The following is a 13,207-nucleotide window of genomic DNA, read 5'->3' on the forward strand; positions in this document are numbered from 1 at the left end:
GTTTTAGAGGGAATGATAGGCAAGAGGATATGTAGGGCAATATGATTTTTGTGAGGCGGAAAACTGGGACTGAATCGCGGGATTTAATAAACAAAAGAAACGTGGAATTACACAGAATTAGCTAACGTCAGCTAAGATGTGCAAGGTTCAGGGTCAATGAGAAAATCTTTCTGTGTAGTTTGTCGGCACACGGAGGACACGGCGACTGCTCTGAAACATAAAAAGCTAGCTAGCTTATCCACGTGATTTTAATTTAGTTTCTTATTTAATGGAACTTGCACAGCTCTCTTTCAATTGTCAGAATTCTGACAATTCTTACAATTGCAGAATTGTCAGCGTTCCGCTTATGGAAAAACAACATTTTATGCACATTTGCAATATTAACCTTCTCTTCCGTATATGTTAAAACAGAAAGGCTTGAATTGTGTGTGAAAGAGAATGTGTCTGAGTATAGGGCTGGCTAGATTAGGTTTCACTTTGGTAAGAGTCACAGCTGAACTGTTGTTCAGTTGTAAGCTGTATATTTTTAAGGTTGATTTTTAAATTGGCGTTGAAGTGTTTTCGGATGAGAGTTTGAAGTAAATTGGTCTTTGAACTTATAAACTAAGCAGTTATGAAAGTTTTTAAAGGGGCGTCTCAAGTATTTGTGGATCTCATTCGTTCCTGGGCGGTTGTGGTTCCTAATCCCTGTGAATACTGGAAGTGGACTGTATTTACTAGGATCCTCAGAATCTCTTACTGAGCTCATAGAGAACAACCTTAGTCCCTGAGCACCAGGGATAATTTCAGCCATCCTATCTTTATACAACTCTTTCCATTACATTCTGTTTGGTCCTATTTGAGAGCATTTCTACCCCTGAGGCAATGTTTGAGTTTTGAATCTTCAGCCAATGGTAAATAGCAGTAGTGGATATTTACAGACATCCAGGCATTCATATGATTTTGTAAGTTACTGTCTGATGGCCGATTGATGGTTTGTTCACTTTGGTTGCTAAGAGCTTCTTCTCTATCACGGCGTTGGGGTGTTTGTCCTCTGATAATTTTACTTCAGACCTTCTCATTTGTCTTCTCCTGCCTCTGTAATTAGTTCCAGCTGTCCCTGTTGGGTATATTATGTTCTCACCTGTACTTGTACAGAGATGGTTGTAGGAGCCCGATGCTTACATGNTGCACAGANATCCACAGAAATGCTAAATCTTGATCCAAGGTAACGAGTAGTTTTTCTAGCTAAACTGATAGGAGTTTCTCTGGATTCTAAGTTTTATGAGAAAAATGTGGTAGTTTAGGTCTATCTTGTCTTGAATAGTGTGTGTGTGCGTGTGTGCGTGTGCGTGTGTGTGCGTGTGTGTTTATCCCAGAGAAAGATTTCCTAATGATCTGTGTTACCTGTCCTTGCAGCCCTTGTTCTTAAGCTCGGCTGTTCTCATTACCACAGATCAGTAGCAGAAGTTGATAAGCTGCCCGGCCCTTCGTGGCCGTCTTAATGAACACATATGAGGACGTCCTTGATGTCCTTTCAGCAGGCCTGCCTGACTCCATGCTATTTACCAGCAGCTCCAATAGATTTCTCCTGCCCTCTCCTCGGTGGACGCCACCTTTAATGACTCATCAGGTGTGTGACACGTCCGTCTAGCTAAAGGCACGTCCCCCCAATCTAATTTGCACATTCTGACTCATGCCTTAAAACACCCTGTTCAAGGTGTTTTTTTTTTTCTGAAATGCAATCTTATCATTAACAAATGAATCTTTCATGTCGGACACTCTCATTTATTCTCTTTGGGTAAGCTTCTTGCAAAGGTGATGAAAGTTCAGATGCGTTTTTACAGGTAAAATTGTCATAACATCCATTTAATGAGCGGCTTCCTTTTTGCATGTGGCCAGAATCTGAGCCGGATCTTTTGAATAAACTCAAAGACAAGCAACGGAGTTTTGCTTTGAAGCACTTACTAGTGCGAATCATCAGGTATGACTCTTTAGCTGCAGGCGAGGCGGTAGGCAACTTCCTCTTCTCCTTCTTTCGACCTCTGTCCTTCTGATTTGTTTCATCTTCCACGAAAGCGTGAGATGATTTGTTTGTCCGTGTGGCTCCTGCTATTTACTTAGCAATTCTGCCTGTCCCGCCTTACAGTCAGTCGGGTTTTTATTTGCTGCTTCTAAAATCTCCAGGCGTCTCGTCTCGGCGTACGGTACGTGCCCGGTTGCACAGTCCAAGCCGTTAACAGCAGTGTTTGATCGACTGTGGCTTTTTCTCCCGTCTAAGTTTGTGCTGTTGTCATTTTCCATTATATTTTAGCAACAAGAGGCAAAAGTCTCTCACTTAGTTTGCCGTTGCTCAGAAATCAGCAGCATGTTTGTTATACTGGTGATACTAAACCTAAAACCTTGTAGGAAGCAATATGAGGTTCATTGTCACTACAAGTTCAACATAAGTTTCTGATGATAATGACTGAGTGTGAGAGTGGGGACGTTTCTAGATTTTTTCTTTTTTTTGGGAGGACCAGCAGGGATACAAACTGTAGAAGGGTGGCACATTAAAATGAAAATTTAATCTGAATGCAATGCAGTCTTAGGATTACAATGAACAGTGGGCCAAAACCTGAATCACAAAACTATTTATGTAATTAAACAAAACACATGAATCTGTTTAGCATGCTCTGTTTGTTACAGAGGCCTACAGCACAGGCTCATTTTTCTAGTCACATGATTAGCCTGTTTAGCTTAGCATAGCTTAAACTGTGTACATGTGACTGGTGTCTTAAGGAAGTGCATTCCGATTGGACATGTTAGTTTGTAGGTCTATGATCGCTGCGTCAGCCATGCAGTTACCTAAAAACAAAAAGCAATAATAATCATCATTTTTCACATTGTCACAGCAATACCACAAAATATTCTGATAAAACTTCAAGTCCATATCGCCCACAACTAATTCATAACCACAAACCAAAAAATCAGAGCTAACATGAGGAGTGGTGAAGTCCATGTTGAGTTATTATTTTTCTATTGATCTGGTTTAAATCTGAATCAGGAGAAAGCGTTTCATGTAGTGGTCACAGCTGCACATTAACCTGAGCCCTGCATGTTCAATAAAGACCAATAAAAACATCATCACTCATTAATGTGATGACATGCAATGAAACATATGGTTTATTGGCCCCTATTGACTGCAACCGAGACACTAATGAACCACTTTGTCATCACTTACACACCCTGAAATGAAAAAACAAGCAAATCTAATTTTCACTTTCTAGTAGAAATGAAAAGATATGTTTGTTGTTCCTGCTTCTGTTCTGGTTTTTCTGCCAGACCGTTGCAGAAAACATGGTACCTCTCTCGTTTTGCATATCCAGTTTCATCTCAGACCTGATCTTTCAGGTCAGGGTTTTTTTTTTTGTTTTTTTTTGTTATTTTATTTTTTTAAATGTCAGAAATTAGAACAAATCTAGGCAGAATTGCTTCTTTGTGTTAGAAATAAAAGAAAACCTTCAAATAGTATCTTAAAAACCGTACTAGTACCTCATGATTTGTTCCTCATTTAATTATATCTTCATCTCGAGGTAAATGCATTTTCAGTAGTGCATTGCTGTAAAGCGAAAAGGTAGGAATGTATAGTTTAAAAATATATATATATCAGTAAACATCCAAAAGTTAATTTTAATTCGTATAGCCGCCTTTCCCTCCAAATACATCTCCAGCACTGGCGAAGTCCTCTGGCTATGTTGCTGAATTTTCAGCCCCTTTATCTCTACAAAACACATCAATCTTGGTGAGAATATGGTTTGTTCTGAACCATAGCTGTGTGTTTGGGAGTTTTTTGTCCTGGAGGAAGGCGAACCTCCACTCCAGTTTGGAGACTTTACCACATTTTCCTCCAGAATTGTATTTAGCCTCTATAAAGCTCCATTCATCTTCCCGTAAACTCGGGACAGTTTGTGTCTATGCCTCATTCTCACTTCTTCTGTGACTGAAAACAAAGTTTGAACAGAACTTTTTACTGTTTTCTCTCACCAGTCTTCCTCAGATACTTTAATTCTGCAGAGTACTTAATTTTCCTTCCATGTTCCTTCCACCTGTTCTGAGGGTCTCTGTGATCTACGAAGATTTTCATTGGTTCCGCAATTCAATTAATGCTTTATTTATCCAAAAGGGAAATTACAGGTGGTATTCCTCAGCAACATGTCCGGGATGATGCTGTCAGCTCTTGAACTTCCTCGTCCTCTCAGCATTTATTAAACTTCATTTTCAACTCTTCTGGGGGTCGTACTGTAGGTATGATTTGAGTTTTTGAAAAGCTCATCAGCTTCACCCAGTCGTAAAAACAATACCTTGTTGCAAAGGTCTGGAAGAAAGAAGGTAAAAGCAAAAATCATTCCAGCTGCACAGCATCCAAAACTCAAAACTAGAGAGAGTAATTGTCAAAACATGTAATGCCTCGACCCAAAGAATGAACAGCAAAACACCCCAAAGAAGAAAAATCTGAAGTAAAGTGGCAGTGTCACCATGATCCGCTCAATTGCCAATTATGACAAACTAAAACGGCCATAATCATATAATAATAGATGACCTATCTTCTTTGTCTTCAATTTGCTGTTTGTTCTTTAATGTTCTCTTCAAACCTTTCAGTCCTGAGATTAAAGTTGCACACAAACGACTATTTATGGAGTTTTGTCACTAGGGATTTGGTTGGACTGGACATTTTTTTGAATGGGTATCTGAGTAATGGAGGTTGACGGGCCACGCTTGTTTTTCTATTGCCTTTCTCTGCTGGTTAAAGAACCCTCTTTCTTTGTGACATGCCTTACATATCAAAACCACACAACCTTCCTTCTCGACCAGCTTTTTGAGGGCAAGCGGTGGCTGTGTTGCGTTTAATATTTCAGAGCTGACAAGGCTGTTTGAGAGAGGTTATGTGATGAGGGGAAATGGAGCGGGAGCTGGAGTGACAGTGGAAGTGGAAGAAGGTGAGAGTGAACTTCAGCTGAACTTTGTCTGGACGGATTACGGCCGAGACCACGGGGATTTGTTGAAATAAACAGACGCGTCAACAACATCCGCATTAAGGGCGAGGCGACGGAATCTTTCTGAAAGCAAAACATTTCATGTTAAAGGTCACTGCACAGGAAAACAGTGAGATTTTTTATTACGAGCTGGTAAATTTTTCCCAACAAACTTGATACTCTCATTAAATTAGCTCGACCTTTTAATGTCACTTTCTGTTCCACATAGACATACATGAATTTGCCTTGCGCCAACTTCAAAAACGGACTCTTTCCTTGAAAACATGTAGAGATTGAGTAGTCAAAAAAATGCTTTACCCAAGTGAGTTAGCACTGCTGCTTGGCAGCAAGAAAGTACTGGGTTCAGATCTTTCTGCATGGGATTCGCATTGTTTCTCTCTAGCTTCCTGCTGCAATTCAGAAACATGATTTATATGGCACTTTTTCACCAGCACTTAACAGGAAGTCTCATCTGTACTCTACACAGTTTGACTTTCCATTACAATTGGTTAAGTGGCTGAAGTCGTCATATAGTTGTCCGAAAAGTAGCACAACGTTATCTGGATGTGACACCAATTCAACGGGACAATTCAGGACGTGGAAGCTACGTTCTGCTCGGTCTTCCATTGTCCTTAAAAACGGCAAATACACTCAATGGCTGTAGTTTTTGTTTTCCAAATGGTATGTCGGATTCTTGTGACACAACCAGTGACTCCAACCCTTAGCCAACAGCCTTCTGATGTCATCTAGGATTTCTTTTTTGTCTTTGGCAAAAGACCAGGAGCCATTTCTCTCGCTTGCACAAGACTCGCATGTCTGTTTTGGTTGTATTTAGCCTCTTGAAGGAAGTCTGTAAGTAAGCCAATGTTGAGATAGTTTGGATTCAGAACAAGTAAGAAGAGAGGAAAATGCAAAAAATATATAATTTATTGTAAAAGTGTAACACTGAGATTTTTCCTAAACTTCTAGTGTCAACATCAAAGAATATGAAATGGTCAAAAAGAGATGTTTGAAGATTTCATTTATGACCACTCAAGTGAAAGTTACGTCTGACAGAATATGTACAGTGTTTGAATTTTAAGCAAAAACTATAGACACGCTCAGAGATCGAAATATTTACCTTACATTTGACATACATCAAGAATATAAATATGAATGTGAGGATACATTCTCGCCTTTGAAGCCTCCCTGCCTTTTATTCCTCTCTGTTTTCCTGTGACACCAGTCGTCTCCATGACTTCAAAGAGTCTGGAAGGCGGTGAAATTAAATCACGACTCAAGATAATGTCGGAAAGAGTGTTTTGTCTGTTGTGACTCCTCATCCGCACAACGCACGTTCTCATGCGGAATTATTTCATTTTATCCATTTGTTTCAATTCAGTTCTAACTGTGAGCTTTTAAAGAGATTCAGATTTTTGTTTTTCCCCCTCTCTCGTCTATAAAACAGCCATTACCGGGTTCTGATTCAGTTTGGGGATATCTGCCTCATTATGCTTGTGGGGAATTGTTTGTGTACCTCTGCTTGCTTGAATGGACACAGATAATTCTCATTAAGTCGAGATAAACGGTCGGCAGAAAATCCTCTACATTCCACTTTTATTGTGTCAAACACACAATGCCTCACAAAAGTGTTTTTCACCTCTTGACCCTTTTAACATTGTGATACATTATAACCAGTATGTTTTATTAGACCAACTGAAAGTCGAGGCCTAGTTGGAAACTAATGTCAGTGTGTTGAAGTTTGAAATAATTGGATCTGATATTACCCAATCGCTAACGTTTGACCATGACATCTTTATCGCGCCAGTTCAATGAAGATTACCAGAAATTACGTGTCCTGTAAACAACTTTGTGGGAGATTGGGTCACAACATCTTAAATATCTTGAACATTCCCCTTGCTCCGACTTTAATTGCTCAGTTTTTAAAAAACGTAGCTGAGTCGGACCAAATGGTTCCGTTCACTTCCTCCCCTGCTGTTACCAAACTACAGACTTCAACTTTAAAACGGCGCAGAAAATTGTTCACAGCTTCTCCTTCTGTTTGTTGGTTGGCCTGGTTGACATTCAACCCTAGAAATCCAGTTCAGTGGGAGAAACCCGAGTCGAAGCACTGAAGGGAGATGAGAATTGAAGGGGACTGTGCAGGAAGGCATTGCTACAACTCACTTAATTAGTAAACAGACTCTGATGTGTGTAATTTAGTCTTGAATTGAACTGTTCTGTAAAGGCAATAGAGGTTTGTTAGAGAACATCAGTACAGGAGGAAAACCTTGATCTGTGACAATAAATCACTTCTTAATACCTTTGTAAGGCGCTGTTGCTCTTGTTCTTGTAGTTTGAAAAAAGTTAAAAAGAAAGTATCTAGACTGTATGGAAAAAATGATTAGCTCAGATATAAAGTGGGTATAATCTCTCCAAACTGTAAATACAATAGAGCAAAAAATTTAGACCTTATTCTACATCAAAGCCATTAGCTTGAATACACAGAAACTATCTGAGCATTGGTTGTGTAAAGGCTGACTGATGCAATGTACGTAAGCTACATGAGGGGTCTTCAGTAGCCTTTCAAATCCATAAGTGATGCTAATGACTGACAGTGAAAATTGCGAGTGTCGTTGGCCTCAAGTTGGATCCTTCATTCACCGAATCGATTCATAAATGCCATCCATTCTCATTGAAGTGACTGCGTTGTGTTGAGCGTTATGGAGAGACTTCGACTGGAAATGTTATTATTGTTTTGACTTTCTGGTAACAATTTTTCTTTTCTTTCTGCTTTTTTTCCATGTTAACCAAACAACCGGCCGCCTTCCTTTCTCCTCAGGTAAGAAACGAAGACTTTAATCCACTTTTGCATGTTTTTTTCAGCCCCGGCTATTGTTAATGAATCTGTGTTTTATGGAACAATGTAAGGGTTTTCCACCTTTAACAGTAATATTCCCTATATTTCTCTCTGTATGTGACCCTCTGTCCACGGATATTCCCAGATAATTGCTGAGGTTTTCAGGTTGCGTTGAGTGAAGTCGGCTCTTTCCATAAACTTTGCTTCAGATGTCAACTGGCCAGTAGAACAACAGTGATGTTTGACACCAGGAGCTAAAATATAACTTTAGATACGTTAAGAGCGTTCCTTGTTTTTGTCTGCTGTCGTACTTCTGGGTTCCTACCTAGTCTGGAAAAACTTTGGAACTTGATTTTGGTATTTTTCATTTCTGGCAAACTACTGGGTGATGTATTGAGAAACATGTTCAGACCTTCCTCTCTTCCTCTGCCAGTTTCTTTCTTCATTTTGACTGTTTTAGTCTGTCTCAACTATTCTTTCTTTTTGTCTTTCTCTCCTTCTATTGACTTTTCTTTCCTTTTTTATTTCTCTGATTTAGCTCGTCTTCCCTTTGGTTTTGTCTTGATTTGTTTCTTTCCTTTCTTTTGAGGTGGCTTTTTTTATTCTTTTCTTTAGCTTGTCTTTTATTTTATTGTTTTTCTCTTAGATTTGTTCTCTCTTTTTTCAACTTGGTTTCCTTTTTTTCTTTTTGTGTCAACTAGTCTTTTCTTCTTTGTCTCTTTATTCTTGTTTTGGCTTATCTTTACTTTGTGTTTCTTTCTTTCTTCTGACCTGTATCTTTAATTTTGTCCTTCTCTCTTCCTTCCTTTCCTGCCTCATATCTCAGACCTTTGAGTCCTCTGCTTCTTGTAAGTTAGTGGAAACTTTTTCCCCCAGAACTCTTTATTCCTTGGAGTTTTGCTCCTGGTTCATCTGGAAGTTCCCTCGGAGCTGCAGTGACAGGAACGGCTTCGACTGATGGAAACTTGAACATTCATTATGTCTGAAAAGAACAAACTCATTCCTCCAGCCTGGTGGCTCTGACTCCCCTGGCGTTTGCCCCGCTCCTCCGCGTTTCAACTGGAGTGATGAATCCCATCGTGGCTCAGGGTTGGGCAGTAATCGCCGACCACACCACCGTGAGCTTTCATCATTCCTAATTGGCTAATAAATTACTTGTACTGATGAAAAACGGCACCATGTGCAAACTGGCGATTAGCTCCACTTTGTCTTACAAAGTAGCTCAAGTTGCAAGGTGTGCGAGGAAGAGAGAGCAGCGTGTTGAGAAGAAATCAGAAGACGGAAGGGCTACGGCGGAGCATTCTGATAAAACCTAACCGAGAACGAGGGAGGATTATTAGATTTATGAGATCTGAAGATAAACCGCTGCTGCGCGTTTAATTTAAGGGACAATTAAAGCAACATATCACAGGCACCGCACCGCTGCACGTTAAGCTAATCCCCATTGAGACTGTTGTAATGTTTATTTGGATACCAGGAGCCCCCCCACCCCATCCCTCCAGGGACGGGGATGTGGAGAGGGATTTCTCAGATGACGGGTCCCGCCTGGTGTGAGAATGCTAATGCTCACCACGGGACGTCAAATAATGGGGGTTGTTTAACTGGAACAAGAGCCCCGTCTGTGTGTTTACGGTTAATTCCCATTTGGAAGGTTTTTTTTTGTGGGGGGGGGTTTGTGTCCTGTACAATGGCGCCTTGTACAGAAAGCAGACGCTTTGTTGGCTGGAGAAGAATGAAATATTTCAGGATTGTAAGATTAAGTGGAACATAAATAGAAAATCATGAAAAAAGGGTTTAGCTGTACAATTAGGTGGCAATAGAAATTGGACTGGAGTCTGAACCCAAGCTGTGTCATCCCACTGTGTGCTGCCACGGCAACTTTAGACGCATAATAGTCTTCTGAACCGATGGAGGTCATTCCTTTCAAAACAGAAACCATGTTTTCATATCAAAACCTAGTTTACATGGACAGATATTACAATTGTCAGTTGATTTTCAAAACCTAAAAGACGCCATGGCGATAAAAATTCTAGGTGTTTGGTCCTACAGTGTGAACTCTGCAAAAACACAAAATCCTATCAAGTATTTTTGGTCTAGGCTTTAATGCAAATATTTTAGTACACTTGAAGACAAAACTAACTTACAAGTAACTTTTCAGCAAGACATAAGAGCTTGTTTTTATCCAATAATTCCTTAATATAGATGAAAAAGTATGGGTTTCACCAGCAGGCATTTTTCCTATGGTGTAAGTGAGATAATCTGCCAGTGGAACTAGTACTTTTTTTATCAATATTAAGGAATTATTGACTAAAAACAAGCTCTTATACAGCTCTGGAAAAAATCGAGGCCATAAAAAATGAACAGTTTTTCTGATTTTACTCTCTATAGGTTTATGTTTGAGTAAAATGAACATTACTATTTTATTCTATGAACTACTGACAGCATGTCTCCGAAATACCAAGCAAAGAATTTTGTATTTATATGCAGAAAATGAGAAATGATGAAAATAACGAAAATGATGCAGTGCTTTCATACCTCAAATAACGCTAAGAAAACAAGTTCATATTCATTTAAAAACAGCAACGCTGATGTTTTAACTCAGGAGGAGTTCAGAAAACAGCATCTGGTGGAATAACCATGGGGTTCAGTGGAGTGGTGTCTTAATCTTTTTTCCATACCTGTTTATTGCTGGAAAGTTACTTGTAAGTTAGTTTTTTAGTCTTATTTCTAGTGTCCTGACATATTTTGCACTAGAAACTAGATCAAAAACACAAAGTACAAACTTGTATTTTTGCAGTGCACATCCACTCAGCAAACACATCACACCAAACCCAGATTTCACTCAAGAAAATTCAGATTTCTGACAGGGAACAAACATGGCTAACGGGGGGGGAAAACAGCGCTGATAGATTTTGGACTGTTCACAAGTTAAAAAGAAAAAAAAGCACACTACAAAACGATGTGTACGATGACCACCGGACTTCCTGGTGCACCATGGCCGTTGTTCTTTTACTTCTAACACTATGTTGCCGTGTGACAAAGGCTTCAATCATCACATAGTTATTCAGATGAGTTGGCATCTTGTCTATTTAAAATATTTCTTTCGTATATAATTGAGAATTCTACTTCTTAAAATTGTGGTGCACAAGTTTGAAGTTATGTTTGATTTTCTCTAATCCACAAAGGGACAAAATGATACCAGCTGTAATGTTTTTGATAGTGTACATATTATATCAAATTTCTCCACTGTTAATTTGGGAAATGTCCTGTACAATTTGACTGGAAACCAAACAGATCTTTTAGAGAGAAAATAGCCTTAAGCTAATCTTAAATGAACTCAACAATCTCTCTCGCTCTGCCTCTCTAATGTACCTCAGACATGTTGAGTTGTGAGGCCCGTCTCATCCACAGCTTTACTTCACTGATGTTTCTACTAGATTTACTTAGTATCTCTGGTTAGATCAATTCAAAACTTTAACTTCCTTCACATGAAATCATTCTATTGTTGTTTTTGATGTATTGTAGGAAGCTATCAACTGGACAACTGGAGGTTTTGGACCAAACTTATAGTTTTTATGTTCACATTGACATAAAATCTGAAGAACAAATCACTTTCTTCAGATCCTTTCTTTGTATGTTGAATGTTAAATTTTAAAACATTAAATTTGGAGAAAAGATGTACCAATCTTGGTGTGTTTGCCTTTTAGACCTTAAACCAAAATAGAGAAGTTTTACTGCCAACTGTCATGCATTTCAGTGGACGGGTGATGGTTTGGTTTATTGTTTGGTTTGGACCATTTTTAATCATTGAGTGGAGCGTAGGCTCCTTTGCCCGAAGCGTTGTGGGGTCAAAGGTGAAGGGTGTCTGCCAGATGTCCCAAACTGTGTCCTTAACAGGACGATGAAAGGAAGCGTGGCAAACGAAACAAAATGTCTGAAAGCCAAGAGATTAAAGGCATTGCAATGGAGCAGTCAGTCAAGATTGTCCCATTATTTGAACATATTAATAAACGTACAATATTGTCATAAATACACCAGATTTTGCAAGATGCCAATTTCCATCTGTAGTCAAAACAAAACACAACATTCAAAAATAATAGTCAGACAGAAGCGGCTTCAGCTTACGGCTGCTAAAAGTGGTTCTACAAACTTATACATTATTGGACTGAACTTATTTTAATGATCTTTGAAACAACTATTTGATCGTTCAATAGGCTCAGTGTGAAATTTGTCGTGGGGTTTCGTACACTTTAGGTACAAAAACATTAATCACATTATATTACACAAAGTAGATTCCAGAAATATCTGCAGCACTGCCATGGCAACTGCCAAAAAAGAAGAACATGTTGGAGAAAGCAAGCGAGTCAAAGCCATGTTGAAAGTGGAGTGCAAACTGCTGGAAGTTAATTGTGCTGAACAACTAGAGGGTCAGACGAAGCGACTTCAGAGACTTTAACGTACACAGCGGTCTTCAACGCACTAGTGACGTTCCCCACGGTCTGTGCAGGGATATTTAAAGAGTGCCGCTTATTGTAGTGCAGATCATGCGTCCAACCCACCCACCTTCCCTCCTGACGAACCTTTAAACCTCCCAGAGAACATGGTGACAAGAGCAGAGAGCAATGAGAACAGAGTGGATAAAAATGGACTCTTGCAGTAGGCGTTTTTTTTCGTTCCTCTCACCAATTACTTACCCTGCAGGTGACCGCACGCTTAGCTGATCATACTTTATTCCATCCTTCTTCCCATCTTTTTTCTCAGTCTGTATGTCCCGCTGTTCATCCAGCCTCCCCTGATCTTTTCTTTTCTTTTAATGTGAGTCCCTGCTGTTTACCACCAGAGGATGGTGAGGTCAACCACACAAACTCTCTTTGCTGGATTTTCATCTCGGCGTAAGAATGTTGCCGTCATACCATACTCACTCTTAAGGTTCTGTGAATTATTTTGCTTCATAAAACCCTTTTCTGTCACCTTTTGTGAAAGGACTTTGGAATCAAGTGACCGGGAGGTTAAAGTCGACCCAACACTGTTTTGTCCATGTCTTACTTAGCAAAGCATTCAAAGACAATATCAGCTGACGTTCTAAGAGATAGACTTGACTTGTTTACAGCTTACAGGTGATGTTTGCGGCCTGCTGCTTGTCAGGGAATTACAATGAAAACAAAGACCACCCATGTGTGATGAGTATGTTGCCAATTACGGAAAGAGAACAAATCCCTTCCACTACCACAGCTAAAGGTTTTCTGTAGGGATATAACGATACCTAAAGCTCATGAGACGAGACGAGATACTGATTTCACAAGAACAAGATGGGGCGGGACGAGATTTTAATATTGCTTTCAAGAAGACTTAAAAGACCAAATGTATCCTCCAG

At 39.5% G+C, this 13,207-nt stretch overlaps 1 long non-coding RNA gene across 1 annotated transcript in view; it reads left to right on the forward strand.

Annotated features, from left to right (window-relative positions):
• LOC106958510 (uncharacterized) overlaps nt 1-9,090 on the forward strand; it is a 13,993-nt gene extending 4,903 nt beyond the window's left edge. Inside the window, exons 2-3 of the long non-coding RNA XR_001427166.1 lie at nt 2,167-2,168; nt 9,081-9,090. This is a non-coding gene — a long non-coding RNA (uncharacterized LOC106958510). The remainder of the gene's footprint in view (nt 1-2,166; nt 2,169-9,080) is intronic.
• The last annotated feature ends 4,117 nt before the right edge of the window (nt 9,091-13,207 follow it).

Source organism: Poecilia latipinna, unplaced genomic scaffold (assembly GCF_001443285.1).
Source record: "Poecilia latipinna isolate Pla-1442-1.1 unplaced genomic scaffold, P_latipinna-1.0 Scaffold991, whole genome shotgun sequence".
NCBI lineage: Eukaryota > Metazoa > Chordata > Actinopteri > Cyprinodontiformes > Poeciliidae > Poecilia > Poecilia latipinna.